Genomic DNA, 19,572 nt, shown 5'->3' with positions numbered 1-19,572 from the left:
ACAATGTAGTCTTAAAGACTTTGAGAGTTTTGGTTAGGGGGACAAATTGTGGATCACAAGCTTGATACGTTATCACTTGTGTGAACCTCCCATGTATTCCGAGTGAATTGGTTGAGGTTGTTTCCCTCTGTCTTTTGTACTCTCATATTTATAGTGGATTGCTCATCTCCTTTGTGGACGTAGGTCGATTGACCGAATCACGTTAAATCTCTGTGTTTTTTGGTATATTTCTCGTTGTCTTCTTACTCATGGTCTTTCGAGGTTTGCTTTGCTAGCTTCCGCATTTACACCTACTTATTTTCGGTCCTAACAAGTGGTATCAGAGCCAGATTTAATGATGGAGTCAGGTTTAGTGGTTCGATAATTGATGATTGAACCAGGCCAGAAGGAGGTGTTCATCTTGACGGGTGTAGTTGTAGTCGCAACCTTTTTGACAGTAATGAACATTTTGTTGGAGAAATTGTTTCAGAGAGATTCTCTGTGTTGAGACACAAATTTTGCAAAGGAGATTATGGAGAAGAGAAGCAAGTTGTTGAAGATTAAGTAAAGAAGGTGGACAAATTTATTTTGTCAGAAATTCAGGCCAAGGGAGAGATTTGTTGGGTTTTATTTGCCCTGATTTCTTACCATGAATAGGTTTTCCTTTTAGGAAAAGGTTTTGAATTGACTAATTCTTTTTTTGGTAGGAAAAGGTTTAGGACTCTATAAATGGAGGCATGTTCCTTCTAACTTAATCGGCATTCACAATGTAGTCTTAAAGACTTTGAGAGTTTTGGTTAGGGGGAGAATTTGTGGGTCACAAGCTTGATACGTTATCACTTGTGTGAACCTCCCATGTATTCCGAGTGAATTGGTTGAGGTTATTTCACTCTGTATTTTGTATTCTCATATTTATAGTGGATTGCTCATCTCCTTTGTGGACATAGGTCGATTGACCGAACCACGTTAAATCTCTGTGTCTTTTGGTATATTTCTCGTTGTCTTCTTACTCGTGGTCTTTCGAGGTTTGTTTTGCTAGCTTCCGCATTTACACCTACTTATTTTCGGTCCTAACATCTCTCACCTTCTTGAACATGGGATTACATAAATTTTAGAGAAAAGGGTAAAAAATATCCCTTAACTATATTTTATTAGTTAATTATACCCTGCCGTTAAAACAAAGTTAGTTTTGCCCCTGCCTTTACTATTTTCACCATATATTTTCCCCTCATTTAATGGAAAGTCCCAGACTCAAATTAATTCAAACTTTTAAAAAGACACATTTTCCATTTTAAACCCAGTGACACGACCCTTCTATCTTTTAACCCGTATAACCAATTCTCATTTACCCATCCATTTCTCATTCATCTCCCCGCTTGAGTTCTCAATTGTAAACTTCCGTCGTCGGTGATATACAACACAAAAAGAATCTGCAACTCGCTTGTTATCGAAGACCACCATGGCAGGCACAGTATAAATTATGAAGCAAATTAAATTATCTTTGTGTTGCTTGAATATTTTCTGTTGCTTTTTGACAATGTCAAAGACAAGGTCTCACTAGAAACCACTGAAGAAATCTTACAAAGCATGGAAGTCGGCATGACATTTCGTGACTATGTAAGTTTGGAAATTTGAATAACTCTTTCATTTAAATATTCAGAAGCTACAGGAAAAGCCTCAAATTGTCATTTTTTGTAGAGAAGGTCAAGGAGATTGGGGAATAAGAAATTGATGGAGATCGAATGAGAAATGGATGGGTAAATGGGAACAGGTTATACGGGTTAAAAGATAGAGGGGTCGGGACATTAGGTTTATAATGGGAATATATTTTATTTAAAAAAATTGGGTTAATTTGAGTTAATTTGGGGCTTTCCGTCAAATGAGGGGCATATATGGTGAAAATAGTAATAGCAGAGGCAAAACTAGCTTCATTTTAAAGGCAAGGGTATAGTTAAATAATACACTAAAGTTAATGAGTATTTTTGATAATTTTCCCTAAATTTTAAGAACAAATTATTTGCTTACAGAATACCTTTTATGTGTGTGAAAAGTGATGAAAAAAAGGTTCACAAAAATATTTTTGTAATTTGTTTATTTTATCTCGAAATTACTATACCACTCAAGGAATAATTTGTCGTGATACTAATTTTAATCCCCTAATAATTTATCATATTATCAATCCAATAATAAATTAAGTGACAAAACAATTTAATTCCAAAAATATTTGGTGTTATCCTTCAAACCAAATCATCCCCAAGTAAATGAGGGGAAGATTTATACATTTCCGTTCAAATTCATTTGCCTATGTAACTGAATTGACATAACATTTTTTTTAAAAAAAAAAAAGCTAAAATAATATTTTTACTGCAAGAAGTCATTTAGTATAAATTCAACAGATTGAAAAATGAACGGACAATAATTCATACTTATAAGAATATTAGATAAGTTTTGCACTTACTAAGCATGGGCCCAAAGATAATGATTCTATTATATGTTCAAGATGAGAAAGTCCTACTATTAGATATTGAAGTAACTATCTTTACCTAGTTAATATATGAGAATACAATTACATTTGATATTTATTTATTTATAAATACTTCATCTGTCTCTGGTTACTTTTTTATATTTTATTTTTTAGATGTCTCTAATTACTTGTCTATTTTAACAAATCAAAAAATGAAAAAAAAAATTCATACTTATTTATCCACAATTAATTACTTTTAAAAAGATAGAGGTTTTTAAATATCTTAAAATTTTAATTGATTCACTTCATAATTAATAGGGATAAAAGAGTAAATTCACTACATCAATTATTGTTTTCATAGGTATGTCAATGCATCACTAATGGTGCAATCAATTTTTTTCTGAACAACCATTGATTTTAATTAGAAATAGGAATAACAATACGGTGTGGAGTGAGTATGGGGTGGGTGTAAGACTATTCGGAGAAACACAGTCTCTAAGCGGGTGTTGGGTCAAAACTTATTTTTTTGAAAAATTACGTGAGTGTGACTCTCGTCCTTTCTTGTGTTCTCCTTGTCTGATAAAAATCATACATAACACAGAAGTTTTTCTCGTTTATAATTGAAGTTTATTATCATATTAGTATTAATAGATCAACATGAAAATATACTCAATCTACAACTTGAAGTATTTGTTTTGATTAGTACTATGCCAAATTGATTGTTTTTTATTGTTGATTTAGACGGTCAAGTTAAAAATAAAGCATTGTTGATAATTCCAGTGAGGCATTGTCAAAGTTGAATGATGAAAGCTGAATACAATTAAATATTAATATATCAAAATTTATTTAAAGAAAAGAAGCCAAGGAATAAACTAAAACATAATTTCGTTGTTTGAGGTTTGAGTGCGAAGATATATAATGTGATGTATATTTAAGTCTTTAAAGAATACCAAAATCAAGTCTGAAGGAAAAGTACATAGGAGTGAGGTGTAATAATATTTGAGCGAGACAAAGTATGACATTCATCCCTCATCAATATATAAAATAATAAATTTCTTTAAAGTGTGAAAATGAAACCCAAAGTAAAAGACATAACAAATTCAATACCAAGGCCAACTCAATTCAAATTCAAACAACCGACAAATCTATTTCACTAACTCATAATTAGAATTACAAAGGAATTTAAGAACTAAATAGAAATTGAAAATCATAAGTAGAAGAAAGGGTATTAGAAGTAGAACTCATAGAAGGGGATGAGAGGGTAGACATTTTTCTCAACAATTTGTATAACCCTCTTTTGCTTTCACTTTTCTTTAATTATCAACCCGAATTCCATACATGGACACTTAATTCAGTGTGGACCGCTTTGTCAATACTTATCTAGGCCTATTCATAACAAGATCAATTACTAAAGCTTGCATTTATCCATTGGTAAGCCAAGGTCCTATGTTTCTGGATAAACGCACACATTTTTTGAAGAGTCCTACCCCATCCCATGGGCATACGGCCTGGGAGGTCTTTCCTTAATCTTATAATAAAACTGAAGGTTAAGAATCAAATTGTTAATTTTCTCCCACCTAATGACTGCCTAGCAAAAAGAATCAGTCTATTATGTTTTATATAGTAGAAAATTAATAAGAAGAAAGGTATTAGTAATACTACACTTAGTAATAACAACCAAATACTCAATTTAGATCTTAAATGAAGCCCTCACTCATATTAAGCAATTTGATTGATAATTATCTTTTTATCTCAGCAATACATGCTATTTTTTAAGTCAAAGAATACCTTGATATTATTTTCTTTATATTTACGTACGACTAAGCTAAATCACGTATTCAACTACATGATCAAGGCAAAGTGTTATATCATAAGAATATCATTGAAATGTCAGTTCTAGCTACTAAAATAAAGAAATAACTTTACAAGTGTTTCAATATATTTCAAACAAAGGATATGTAGTGCTTCCATTTTAGTGTCTTACTTCCTAATTGTGATGATACTTCTCTTTTCAACCAAGATGTTCACTTTTTAGGATCATCTGTTTTTCTGAGCTTTAATCAGATAATTAAATCTACAGAATCCAATTATATTGATTGTGTTTTGGCATGTGTTGTAGGTAAGTCGCATCATTATTTTAGATCAACTATTTGGTTTTTATTAGTGGAATATGCATGTTTTGGCTATCATGTTTGTCATAATTTGAGATAAGGATTTTATAATGGGAATATGGGGGTGGTTATACTTTATGAATGTAGCAAGCTTCTCAAGATATGCTGATATTTATCTTTCTTACCACTTCATCAGATGGAGGAAAAACTACTTCTAATACCAACAACCATTAAGAGAATTGGCCACATAGGTTGATTGGACATGCTATACTTTCTTGATAAATTCAAAATTCAAAATTCAACTAAGGTGTTGTCCAATTTATCATCTAAGGTGACTACATGCATTCCATCATTTCTTACATGCTAGCTTTGGTGTGTAATACAAAAGAATTTGCAACAACACAAAGAAAGCTAATTCCTCAAACTAATATATTAATCAACTTCAACTGATCATTTTAATAAACTATAAATTTACATCAATTCTGAAGGAAAAAAAACAATAATCACCTAAAACAATGAATCTCTAAGAGTGAAATGGATGGAAATAAGTAAGAAGAACAATTAATCTAACTTACTTCAGAGTTCCCTCATCATTTTCAACAATAACTTGATCGTTAGTGGCATCACAGTTCAATATTCCTAAATCGTAATATTTTGTATCCAACTCTAGATAAGGATATATTAGTTGTCACCACATGATGAAAAAATTTATAAAACATTAACCTTAGAAGCAGAATAAGAAAGGGAGAGAAAAATTAGCAAAACAAAATTAAGAGATACATTCTAAACTTAAGATGCATATATTGACGTTATTGTTTCCCTTGACCATAACCATGGCCAACGATAACGATGGTAGATGGAGAAGGATTGATAGGTTGAATGGAGGCCGGGTAGAGAGTTAAGAGGAGGTAGAAGGGGTGAATTTAAGCCACGTATGACACAAATGATAGTGCTAATTAGTCTTATGAGATAATAATAACTCTTTAATGGTTTTAAGTTAGTCAATAAGTCCATATCATGATGATCTAATTGTTAATAGAGGACAAATCCAGGCCATTTCGCCTAGTTCGAAAGAAAAGTAGATCAATTTTGCAATATAAAAGAAAATCATGTTCATCAAAGTAAAAAAACAATGTGGACAAACCTTCATCAACTAATTCCAAAGACTACTCCTCGTGCCACTGTTCTTGAGGCAAATGCTCAACTGCGACTATATCACCATCAAAAGCCATATTCATGTCTGCATACCCATAAATAATTACCAGTGATTCAAATGGATTAAAACGGTTATCACGAAGTTTTCCCTCATGAAGAAATCCCCGAAGCAAGCCAGAAGTAAAATCTGACATGGAATTATGCTATTGAAAACATGAACAACAAGTGTAATTTAGGAGGTCTAGCCTTAAAAACAAAACCCAAAAGATATCATAAAAAACTGTAACAAGAAATTAAATATATCTCATTATAAATGACAATTCGCTTTGAAGTCCTCAAATCCTCAACATTATCCATATTAACATCTTCAGAAGGAGGTTGTACTTTGCATAATACACAGCTGAAATCAATGGAAGTTAGTCCGTTAAGATTGTTGATTTATTTAACCAAGTAGGAACTAAAAAAAATAACTTTATACACAATACGACTAAAGAGAACTTTTATGAACATTCACAGAAGCTGTTAGACGGTGGTCAATTCAATACACCATAGTATCATAATATTATCATCAGACAACAAGAAGAGAAATTTACCTGTCTCTGCGGAAATTCCCTCTTCAGTCTCCTCTTTCTCTTTATGGTAATTTATTTACAATTTATATTACCTGTAGATGGGAAATGCATTTACAAACTTGCACTTTATGCAGATAAAAAAGTCGGCAAGAGCATTATTTGAAGTTTTGTTTACATCATATGAGAAATGGACCATAAACTTTATAGGCACATATTTCTCCGTACGAATATTCCTGAAGTAACCTTTTAAAACTCCTAACTTAAGAAGAGAAAATGATTTTGAAACAAAGTGCATGCAGGATGATGAGTTCAAATATCAAATCGTAAAAGAAACTAAGCACTATCAATTTTCGGTGTAACTAAGCTTACAGAACAAAGAAGTCCCTAGTTTACCTATAACACTCCAAAGCATTTGTCTCTACACGTCAAATAAATTCGACTTTCAAAATTCTGTAAGATCCAAATTATATGGCTATTATATTACAACTCAATAAAGCACAAATATGTAATCATACCAGCAATTTTTTCCTAAAGTACATAGATATTGAAGCACAAGTACCATTTTCTGTTATAACTAACTGTATAAAATCATCCAAAATTTACCTCTTAAACTTGTAGCATTGTCCCACTTCCAAAATCCTGTAAAATTCAAATCGTACAACTACTATATTCCAACTGATAAAACAAGAACATTAGATAACATAGGCATTAAAATTCCACAAGAAAAAGTACATTGAGATAAAAATAATGCCATAGCATCAAAGTAAAGGAAGCTATTTACTAAAATTAAATTAAAGAAGATAACACATCATTCAAAGAAAAAAATAAATTACCAAATCATTTTAAGAATTAATGTCTCTGCAAAACATTCTGATTAGAAAATTTCGGAATTCTCTTTTATTGGGATGAAGAGATATGGAACTTTTTTTTTTAAGAAGAACAACTATTATTTTATTTTTTTATGAAGAAGATTGCTTCCTAAAATAGTACAAATAGATAAATAAGCATCAAATACTTACCAGTTACCGAAAATTTCCTTTAACCTACAATGAGACTCGTACTGATATAGAATGAAGAATGGTACAATAATGAAGAAGATATATGTTTCTAGACATAGCTAGAATTGTTATGATAATGAAGTCAAAATATTTGACCACAATGTTAATTATGAATTTACCTTTATGCCCTTAATTGTCTATACTTGGTTTTCAAAATATTTGGCCACAATATTATCAGTAAAATTACTATTATGCCCTTGGTCGCCCATGTGATGGCTCTTCTATAATAAAAATTAAATTAAATACCAAAATGTATTTAAAATAAAAATAAAATTTATCTTTACTTAAACGTAGGATGAAATAAATTCAACCTAAAATGAAAGAAATAGTCAAACTTGGAATTTAAGTGTCAGTCCCAACTTCAAAACTGAATTATATGGTTCGAATTCAATAATTTTTTGTTTCAAGAATCTCTCTGTTTACCCTTAAATGCCAACAAGATCTTCCAATTTTTTGTGAAATAACATATTTAACATTATTTTTTATTTTTTAATCATATGTCAACAATGTCTTCCAACTTTGTGTGAAATAACATATTTAATAGTATGTTGTTTTATTTTGTTAAATTTTTTATTCTTTTTTTACTCTAATATCTTTTAATTAAAAATAAAACAAAGATTAATTTATTTTAAAATAAAAAAATATTGTAGACTGTTTAAATTATAATCTTATACCTTACTTCTAAATTAGTTAATTAACGTTTTATAATTTATTACATTAGACATTGTATTTATTATATTTAAAGGATAATACAGTAAAATTATTCTTCTATTTATAATTTTTTTAAAAATGTATATAGTCAATACTGGACAACTATCGTTGAGCAGAATAAGTATTTGTCATTTGACAAAATTAATATATAAATGACATTATTTTTCTCATTTTAACATTGAGAGTTACTAATCTTTAAAATAGAAAGTTAACCAACATGGAAAACTAAATATTTTATTCAAATTTATTGTTCAAACTAGTCAACTGAACCGTGCTTTACGCGGTATTAGTAATTCAAAGATTAAATTGAAACAAATAATATTTTATTTAAATCGCAAATTTTTCTTTTATATATCAACAAATGATACCAAAAAATAAAATAAATCACTAAAATAAGGTGAAATGCAATAAAAATAATCACAATAAAAAATAATTATCTTTTTGAATTAGATTTTCCTCGTAAAAAATAAATAACATTATTTATTTTTTCAAATCTATGTACGAACACCTACTTAAAAGATACGAAGATGTTGAAAAATGGACTGGACTGTGCATATATAAAATCGCATCTCAAATGAAAAAATTTGTTAAAATAATATTTCGAATCTACTTTATTCGTTACGTTCTTTCTTCCCCTTTTTTGCTATCACGTCAATTGATCATTAAGTCTTATTTTAACACTATATCTCCATAAAAAATATCATTACATGTTATTCACAATCGATGTTAAAAAACAATCAAAATGAGTAATGACCTAATGAAAAACTCAAAAGGAAAAAGGATATATTAGCAAAGAATTAACACCGTAATAACCATTAAAAATTATAGAATTTCAATATATTTTCAAATGTTTGTTTTCCACATAGGTTTTTGGCTTTTAAATATAAAGGGGTGTTTGTATTGAATTGTTTTAAGTAGCTTATAGACTTTAAAAATTCGGAAAATATAATTAATTAAAGTAAATTAAATATTCATGCATAATTTTATTTTAGCTCTATTATTATTATTATTACTATATATTATATAATAATGATAGTGTATAATATTATTGAAAAATAATTAAAAAAACAAAGAAAATTTTGTAAAATTACTTTTTGCAATACTTATTAAGTTATAATAATATATTTTTAGGAATAATAAAAAACATAAGGAAAGGGAATAAAATAAAAGAAAGAAAGGAAAATGAATGATTTAAGAAATAATATAAATAATATTAATAATGAGATTAAGGAAAGGAAATAAAAGAACTTAATAGCACTAATGATTATACGAATTATTATAGTTGTTTTTGATATTTTATAAAATTTAATGTAAAATTTCATTCTTTATAAATTAGATAAATGTAATTAAAAGAAAATAAATTAAAAAAATAAATATCAATGCTAGACTAAGAAGGTTGTTATACCATTTCTTATTTTAGGTATTATTACACACACATATAAATTCCTATAAATTAATAACAAAAAATAGAAAAGAAAATAAAGTAATTTAAGGAAATAATATAAATGACATTAATAATACGATGAAGGGAAGAAAGTAAAAAGGAGTTAATAGCACTAATGGCCAAATTATTATCATTGATCGTCCAAAATTTTCATATTCTTTATTGAAAATCAAAACTCATCCACATATTGGAATATAAAATCATTGATATTCACTTTTAACTTTTTCATCTTCATGTAGTGTTTAAATTACATAATTTATTCAGTTTCTATACAAATTTGATATTTGAGCTCTCTTGTGTATTTATTATTTCTATTTTTAATGTATTTTGTTTTACGAAATATTAATTTTTTATGTCTTTAATATGAAATGTTTGTATTCTTTATATCCCAGAGGATATCAAAAAGATACTTTTGATGTAATTCTGCTATTTTGAATATTCGATAAGTTTTTAGATATTTCTGAAGAGATCAAAATATTAAATATTGTTTTTGAATGATCTGAAATATCTCATAAAATATTAGATATTTATAAAGATTAAAATCTCAAATATCCTATAACTTTTGAATACTCATCAAGAAATCTTAAAAAATATCAATAGTCTTTCTTAAAGATATCTCGAATACCTCATAAACTTTTAGGATATTCATAAACAATATGAAGAAGATCTAAAAACATTAAAGTAATAAACAATTTTGTAACTATAATATTTATCAATAATTTTTTATTTCTTCAAATAAATATAAAAGAAAGGGTCATAATTGGAATACAAGGGCGACAACACTAAAAGTCAGACATGACACCCCCCTTTGAAAAGATTTATCATTTATTTATTTTATTAGTTTTTTCTCGTAATTTATCTTTAAAAAAATAAAAAATATATACAAATTAAAATTTTCTCTTTCTTCATTATTCACTATTTATATCTTCCTAAGTTCTCTTCCTTTCCTTCTTTATTTTTCATTATTTTTTCTCTTACCAAAATAATTGTGCTTTTAGTTTCCTCATTTTAGGTTTTTTTTCTTACCAAATTCAAATTTCCACAAAATAGCTATACACTTATAGTTTCTTTTTCCTCATTAATATTATACTAATTATATTATTCCAAAATTATTTCTTTTAACTTCTTTATTAATTTTAAAAATATTTACAAATATAATTATAATTAAACTATAACAAACATAGTTGTTATTTGTATATGCATAAATAAATAAAATTTAATACAAGTCAAGTTAAATTTATCTCTTTTTTCTCTTCTTTTCAATTTTTTCTAATTTTTCATAATAAATTACTTTAAAAACTCTTCAACTAATATAAATGTAATTGTTACTATATATACAAAATAAATAAAATAAGAAATTATATTTATCTCTTTTTTCTCTTTTCTATTTTTTGTTTTTTTCACAATTAATTTTTTTTAAAACAAATATTTTTATAACTCACACCTCTACAATTATAAATGACGATCTTTTAATTATATTAATAACATATTCAGAATTATCTTATCTTTCATATCTATAAGTATCACTATTTAATTTTGCATGTCTTAAAATATGGGAGAAAAAATTATATACTTATTTTATTTTCAAAAAATGAAAAAATTATTTATTCAACTCAATCAAATTTTAACTTCCCACTATAATTGTCTTCTTTAGTATAGATTGTAGACAAAATGGTCTGGTAGACCCTTATACTTGTATCAGTTTGTATTCTAGATACTTCTACTTAACCTTTTGTCATCTGGACCCCTGAACCTAACCAATATGAGATTTTGAAACCCCTCTGACCATGTGTGTAGCTCACTCTCCTTCACATAAATGACATGTCATATCCACGTCAGATATATTAATGCCATGTCATAATTATTTCATAACTATTTTTAAAAATTATTAATCAAAATTATTTAATAAAAATAAAATAATAAGAATCTTAATTTATTTTTTAGAGTATTATTTCACCATTTTCTATTCAACATTTTCTTCAACTTCATTACTCCAATTTCATGTTTTGCATTTTCATATGTTTTTTTTGTGTTTTGCTTGATCTATTGATATATTTGTTTGATGATAGAAAAAGTGGTGAAGATCTTGGTGAGCTATAATGGAAAAAGATAAACCTCCATACATCCAATTTCCCAATTCACTGCCAAAATCCATTGAGAAATTTCATGTCAAATCAACTTGTTTTTCCCTTCTTCATAATTATTTTCAGCTATTTTCATCCAAAACACAATCTTTTTCTTTTCTTCTTCAAAATCTATTAACATCAACTTACCAAATCAGAGCACTAAATCGCAATAAATCGGAGCACTAAATCACAATTGCCGGAGACCACTATTTCACAGTGCAGTAAGGGAGAGAGAGGCAACACCGGTCAATGTAGAGAAGAACGAGGTGGTGAGGGTGCGAAGTGATGACGGTGAAGAGGTTTTTCAGTCAGATCTAGTGGTGGAATGACTTAGGTTGTTGATTTTGTGGAGGTTGGAGGAGGAACGGAAAATGGTGATGGCGTGCGGTGGAGATGTGGCAGGTGAAGGAGGGATTTTATCGATTTCACCGGCAAAAATGGCGATGGTGCTGATGGATTTTCCATAGATTTTGGATGAAAATGGTGAAAAGGATAGGATATTTGGTGAAGAAGAAGGAATTTTCAACTAATTGTTTTTTTAAAACTTATTTATTATATGATTTTAATTTTTTTAACCCAAAAATGTCATTCACTCGCCTTAAGGAGTGTGAAATCACACACATTCGCCAACTCAGCCATCTTAAAGCTACATAAGCGTGGTCAATGGTCAGAAGGGTCCGATATATTGTGTTTTATTAAATTTAAGGGTCCACATGACAAATATATAAGTAGAAGGTTTCAGAATACAAACTGATACAAGTATAAGACCCCCTTTAATTTTTATAATTCTTAATTAATTTCATTAACATAGAGTAAAGTCACAATATATTCAAAGATGGGAAATGAAAAGACAAAAATTAACTAATATATATCTTTCACTATCAAACTATGTATATATGAATCAATCTTTCTTTTTTAGTTATTCAATCTTTTAAAATTAGAAAAAATGTCATTAAAAAATAATGAAACCTTTTTTTCTGCAATTATTTTAATAAAAAATGTATTTAAAATGTCAAAATAATTGATACAAATAAATATCAAATGCTAGACTAAGAATGATGTCACATCACACACACATATATTGGGTAATTCTTTAAATGCTTTCAATTTTTTTAATAAAAAAAAATAGAAAATAAATTTAAAACTTCAAAATAATGGAAAATATATATGTGTGTGTTAATTAAATAAATTAATTTACGTTCATTTATTAAAAACTTAACTTTAATAAAATACTAAATAAATGTATAATAGTAAGCTTGCCTAATTTTTCAAAGAACATTAAATTTAAAATAATGATAAATAAATAAACACGAATTAACTATTTTTTATCCTCTGCTCGATCTTGATATTATAAATCTTATTAAACTTGTATTAATGTAATGTAAATTAGTTTCACATTAAAGTCTTGATGAGGATTTGTAAAACGGAGTTAAAAAATTGATGTATGTAACAAATTCCACCGACTCTTTAACATGCTTTTTTAACTCTAAGGGACATGCTAAAATGATAAGGTTAAGGTGCAATAAAGAATGGATGACTATGATACCTTTTTGTACATGGAATTGGTAAACCATCCAATGTTTCATTGATGTGAGCATTGTGACACTCCTTTTTTCGATTGTCGGAAGGATTTCTTTCAATTAAGTGACTGTATTATATAAAAGTTATTTTATAAAAAAATTGACATTTGAAATTAAATTATGGTGTTTTAAAATATTTTTTTATTAAATTTTTAATCCAAAGGAAATAACTTTTTATATGATCTGCGAATTAGAAATTTGGATAAAAAATTATATTAACCGAGTAGTTGGGGTTAATTTTATTTATTTTTCTTTAATTCAATATATGTAGAAAAATATTAATATTAAAAATATTAATCAACAAAAATTAATCTGAAATTAAAAATACAAGATTATTTATTAAACTTAATTTCAAAGAAAAATATATAACTTTTTGCCATTTTTTGCTATATTTTTTTTTTTAAAAAAAACTTAGCCTAAATTGTAATTCAATTTTGGGGTTTTCAAATATTTTAAAATAAACTAAGTAGAATATAAAAATTAAAATATATAATTTAAATAAAAAAGAAACTTTTATAAATATTTGAACTCTAAAAATGACGTAAAAATTTAGATTCAATAAAAAATTATGTATCTACGCGTATGTTTTTCTTGAATTTGAATATCAAGTTTTGAAACATCGTGAGTATGAAGCAAGTAAGAAAGTAATTGATGACTCTGAGTTTTTTCCCCTTTATCGTTTGATATTAAATATCTATTTAAATTTAAATTCGTATTCTGAAATTTTATTATAAGGCTAAAAAGCTTTTTAAAAAGACAGCCTAAAGGAAATTCCAACCAGAAAACTGTTGTAAAGATTAAAAAGTTATATTATATTTATTACAATTCTTATTGGTGACTCAAAAGTCTGTCTTCTTCTATTTAAAATTATATTATAAAATTTAATTAGCATTTAATAAAAACAAAATTAGATTTAAAGATATGTCATAATATTTATATGATTATAAAACTTATGTACTTATATGACGATAAATATTTTTTTTAAAATAATGTAAAAAAAAAATTAAATAAATTCTCAACTTGCATAACAATGCTATATTTGAAATAGCAAAACTAACTAATGTTGTTTAATTGACCGTCTGTATTTTCACATGTCCACTATACTTATTCGTTCATCGCTCTATATTTTTGTAAGCAAAAATTATGATGAGGTTGAAGAGATTATGATCATGGATTCAACTCCATTGATGATCATCAACAAGCTTGAAAGCTTGATCTTGAGAGCATATTGAGAGAATGAAAAAATGTATATTGTATTGATAGTGTATTAGTTGAAAAATGAATACAATGTGAACTTATATATACACTTGGATTAACAACTCAACTAACTTCTAACTAACTATTGGAAACTAATCAACTAGTGATTTGTAACTAACTATATAATATGTTGCTAACAAACCTAACAGAAAGTTAAAGGTATTGATGTTGTATTCTCATCACCCCCCTCAAGTTGGAGGTGATGTAAACACAGACAACTTGTGCAACAAAGAATTGTGTTTAACTCCAGTTAAAGCTTTGGTGAGGATGTCTGCCAACTGTGAATCTGTGGATATGTGATGAAGTGTGACTAACCCTTGATGGAGCTTAGTCCTTACAAAATGGCAATCAATCTCAATATGTTTTGTTCTTTCATGAAAAACTGGATTCTTGGCAATGTGAACTGCTGCTTGCTGTCACAATGAACATGTATTGGTAGAGAACACTGCACATTCAACTCACTCAACAACCTCTCAAACCATACTAGTTCTCCCACAACCTGCCTTATTGCCCTGTATTCAGCTTCAGCAGATGACAATGACACTGTTGCCTGCTTCTTGGATTTCCAGCTGACAGGACTATCTCCCATAAGAACTAGGTAACCACTAACAGATCTCCTTGATTCAGGGCAAGCAGCCCAATCAGAATCACAGTATGCACTTACAGTAAGATCAGCCTTGTTTGAAATAAAGATACCTATAGTTGGATCTTGTTTCAAGTATCTTAGCACATGGTAGGCTGCTTTCAAATGTGGTTCCCTGGGTGATTGCATAAACTGACTCAAGTGTTGTACACTATAGGATATGTCCATTCTAGTGTTAGTTAGGAAGTTGAGCTTGCCAATCAACTTCCTATATTGAGAAGGATCAGTCAACAACTCACCATCAGTGGCCTTCAATTTCTCAGTCGAATCAAGTGGTGATGAAGTAGTTTTGCAACTTAACATATCAAAATCCTTTAGAAGATCAGAAGTGAACTTCTTCTGAGAAACAATAACACCATCATGTCTGTACAATATTTCCAGGCCTAAGAAGTAATGTAATTTTCCCAAGTCCTTTATTTTGAATTTGTCATGCAGAAAACTCTTTAAAGAAATGAAAACTCTTTAAATAAATGATCTCATCAACATTATTTCCAGTCATGATTATATCATCCACGTATATAGCAACAAATACTAAGGAACTCCCCCTCTTCTTGAAGAACAAGGAATAGTCACTGTCTGAATGCTGATACCCCCTTGAACATAGACTATCTGCTAGCTTCTCATACCACTGACTACTTGCCTGCTTTAGCCCATACAAAGATTTCTTTAATTTGCACACCATGTTATCACATCTTGTTGTAAGACCTTGTGGAGGTACTATGTAGACTTCCTCATGTAAATCACCATGCAGAAATGCATTATTCACATCTAGTTGATACAAGTTCTAGCCTTTCTTAACAGCCAATGATATTAATGTTCTAACAGTAGTCATCTTCACCACAGGTGAAAATGTCTCATTGTAATCTACTCCAGCTTGTTGTGTATAGCCTTTCACTACCAGCCTTGCCTTGAACCTTTCTATACTTCCATCAGCCTTATGCTTTATTTTGTATACCCATTTACAACCAATAGCCTTTTTTTCATCAGGTAACATGACCATTTCCCAAGTATCATTAGCATGTAAGGCTTCAAATTCATGTGTCATGGCTTGCTGCCAAGCAGGGTGCAATATTGCCTCTTCAAAAGTATTAGGTTCACATTCATGTGAAATAGTTGTGACTAACTGCTGACTATCAGAACAAAGACTATTGAAGCATACATGGTTATTGTGAGAGACAAAAGTATTGAGGGAATGTAATTTAGGTAGGTTATATGTATAATCCTTCAGATAACTAGGAGTATTTATTGTTCTGGAAGTTCTTCTAGGTTCTTGTGGTACTTGTGTTGTAAAATCAGCAGATGTTGTTTCATGTATGTTAGTAGTATTGGTTACTTGGTCTTCAGTGACTTCATGTGGTGTAAGATTGTCCAGCATTTCATCAGTAGCAAATATGTTTGTTTTTCCAGGCATACAAGATATTTTAACAGAATGAGTAAGCAATTTTAAAACAGAACTGAAACTAGAGTCATCATCAGGAACATGAACAAAAGGAAACATTCTTTCATGGAAAACAACATCTCTGGATATATGAACTTTCTTGGTAGCTAGATTTAAGACTTTGTATCCTTTTGTATTGAATGGATAACCAACAAAAACATGAGGAATGCCTCTTGGTTCAAACTTATCCTTGTGAGTTTTTAAAACAGTTGGAAAACAAAGGCAACCAAAACTCTTTAGATGAGAATAGGTAGGTTGTTTAAGGTACAATGTCTCATATGGAGATTTGTTTTGGAGGAGTTTAGTTGGCAATCTGTTTATTATATATATGGCAGTCAATACACACTCTCCCCAGTATCTCAAGGGCAATTTTGATTGAAACAATAGTGCTCTTGCTGTTTCAAGTAAGTACTTATGTTTCCTTTCTACCACCCCATTTTGTTGAGGTGTATATGGACATGTCTTTTGGTGTATAATCCCTTTGGTCTGAAAGAAATGTACAGCTTCAGATGAGGTAAACTCTAAACCATTGTCTGATCTTATGGCCTTCAACTTGGTTTGAAACTCATTTTCTATGAGAGACACAAAAGCTTTAATGGTTTGAAGGGCATTACTTTTGCACCTTAGTAATTGTGTGCAAGTAGACCTACTGTAGTCATCAACCATAGTAAGAAAATAATGGTAACCATCATGAGTAGGTATGTGATATGGTCCCCATAAGTCAACATGTAGTAATTCAAAAATTTTGGTAGTTATAGAAGTACTTTCTTGAAATGGCATCCTAGTTTGCCTAGCCATAGGGCATATGTTGCATGTAAAAGGTTGTTTAGGAGAAACGTTTACAGGTATTGATGTTATATTCCTCATCTTTACAAATGGTACATGTCCTAATCTAGTATGCCATAGAAGTTCATCATCATTGTATGTTTGACTAGAGACATCAACAAATGAAAGACATTTATCATTAGAATGAGAAGAAGACATAGTCTTACAATCTGCTTTATTTGCAGTAGAAGTTTGAGATTGTCTTACAGAAGATACACTGTGAAACTTTGAGACAAGATGACAATTAGAATGAGATGACTTTTCTTCAGTAGACTTGTAGCAATTGTGACATTTTTGACACAAGAAATATAGACCATTCTTGGCCTTACCAAGCTCCAGAGGGCTCTTCAGAGAAGGGCCCTGCAATAAGCAAGAAAATTTGTCAAAACTGATGACTCCATTAAGTTGTAGTGCTAAACAATGAACAGAAATGAGATTAAACTTAAAGCTAGGTACAAACAACACTTTGCTTAGAGTTAACACTAGATTTAAACAAGCACCACCAACTTGAGTCACTTTAACCTTGTAACCATTTGGAAGTGATATTAAGAAAGGGTATGGAAGAGTTCTAATATTTGTGAGAGTGGTTCTATCATAAGTCATATGATGTGATGCTCCTGAATCTATTATCCAAGAGCCAGCAGTCAGCTTAACACATTCACAAGAAAGATCACCTATATTATTCATAGAGGAATAACAAGCAAGTATACCTGCCAAGTTCACAGCCCCATTCATCATGATGTTTGAGTTATCAGGATTAGAAACTCCATTTCCAGTTTGTATACTTCCCAAGATGTTAAGTAATTGTTCATACTGATCTTTGGACAAGTTTATTGGCATCTGATTTCCCATTTGAGTCTCTTCCTCAGATTGTTGTGCATTCATATCAGAAGCACACATGTTTGCTGCAGAACTTGTTCCTTTTCCCCTTTGAAACTTTGGATTGGATGGATATCCATGAAGTTTATAACATCTATCTTTCGTGTGTCCTGACTTCTTGCAATAATCACATACTAAAGTAGACCTGTTAATACTTGAATTCCCTCTAGACATATTGTTGCCAGAACTGGATACAACCCCTTTAGATGAACTATAGTTTGTTCTGAATCCTTTGTAACCTGCATTGTTATTGCATTGTCCATAAGCATTGAGAGAAGTAGAGTCCAAGGCTGTATGATTATGAGGCTTTACTTCTCTTTGCTTTTCTTCTTGGCATAGAATAGCAAAAGCTTGAGCCATGCTAGGAAGAGTGTTCATCATGAGGATACTACCTCTAACAGTAGTGTACATTTCATTTAACCCCATTAAAAAATGTATTAATCTTCTATCTTGCTCAGCCTTTTGCAACTTTGTTTTTCCTCCACAAGAACACACACATGTGCATTGAGAATTAATGTCAACTGTGCTCATCTCCTCCCACAACTTTTTCATTGTTGTGTAGTACTTAGTGATATCTAAAGTACCTTGAAAAAGCTCATTTATCTCCTTCTGTAACTGGTTCAACTTACATCCATTTGTTTGATCATATCTTTCCTCTAATTCTGCCCATAACTCCTTGGCATTATTCACATACTGCAGGCTATCACGCAACTCTGGAGACAAGGAATTCAATATCCAAGATGTGACCATATCATCACATCTTTCCCACTGCAAGAAGTTAGGATCAGTAGATACAGGCTTCACAATTGCTCCATTAATAAAACTTGTTTTGCTTTTAACTGATAATGCTCTGAGGACTGATCTTCGCCAAGATCTGTAACCAGTACCATCGAAAACTCCAGGTAACAATGATGATCCTGCATTCTCTGAAGGATGTAGGTAAAAAGGACTTGAAAAATCCAGACGAGATGTAGTTGAACTAGAACTAGAAGCAACATCTCCAACTTGAGTGCCAGTCATTGTGTTTGAATATCTGTGAGAAATCTAACACGAAAACACTCTAAAACTTTTCTAATTTCCAACTATGAGTGTGTCTCCTCGATTAGAAAGAAGGAAGAAGAAGAAACCAAAAAGAAAAAGGAATTCACAATACAACCTATCAATCAATTAATCGAACCAGTTGATAACAACAACAAAATTGGCTCACAATTCGACTTCGAAACAGATGAACAATTTGACCCCCTCGCTCTGATACCATGAAGAGATTATGATCATGGATTCAACTCCATTGATGATCATCAACAAGCTTGAAAGCTTGATCTTGAGAGCA

General features: G+C 29.7%; 1 long non-coding RNA gene across 1 annotated transcript; it reads right to left on the bottom strand.

The window, feature by feature from the left end:
• Positions 1–3,570: 3,570 nt before the first annotated feature.
• LOC104645975 (uncharacterized) lies at positions 3,571–7,375 on the bottom strand. The gene is made up of 4 exons (XR_740215.3): positions 7,301–7,375; positions 6,885–6,956; positions 6,303–6,373; positions 3,571–5,794 (listed from the first exon to the last, which is right to left on the bottom strand). It is a non-coding gene; the product is annotated as an uncharacterized lncRNA (long non-coding RNA).
• Between the last annotated feature and the right edge of the window lie 12,197 nt (positions 7,376–19,572).

The sequence above is a fragment of the Solanum lycopersicum genome, chromosome 1 (genome assembly GCF_036512215.1).
Source record: "Solanum lycopersicum chromosome 1, SLM_r2.1".
NCBI lineage: Eukaryota > Viridiplantae > Streptophyta > Magnoliopsida > Solanales > Solanaceae > Solanum > Solanum lycopersicum.
The sequence above is the reverse complement of the archived record's forward strand: the minus strand, read 5'-3'. Positions and strand labels throughout refer to the sequence as shown.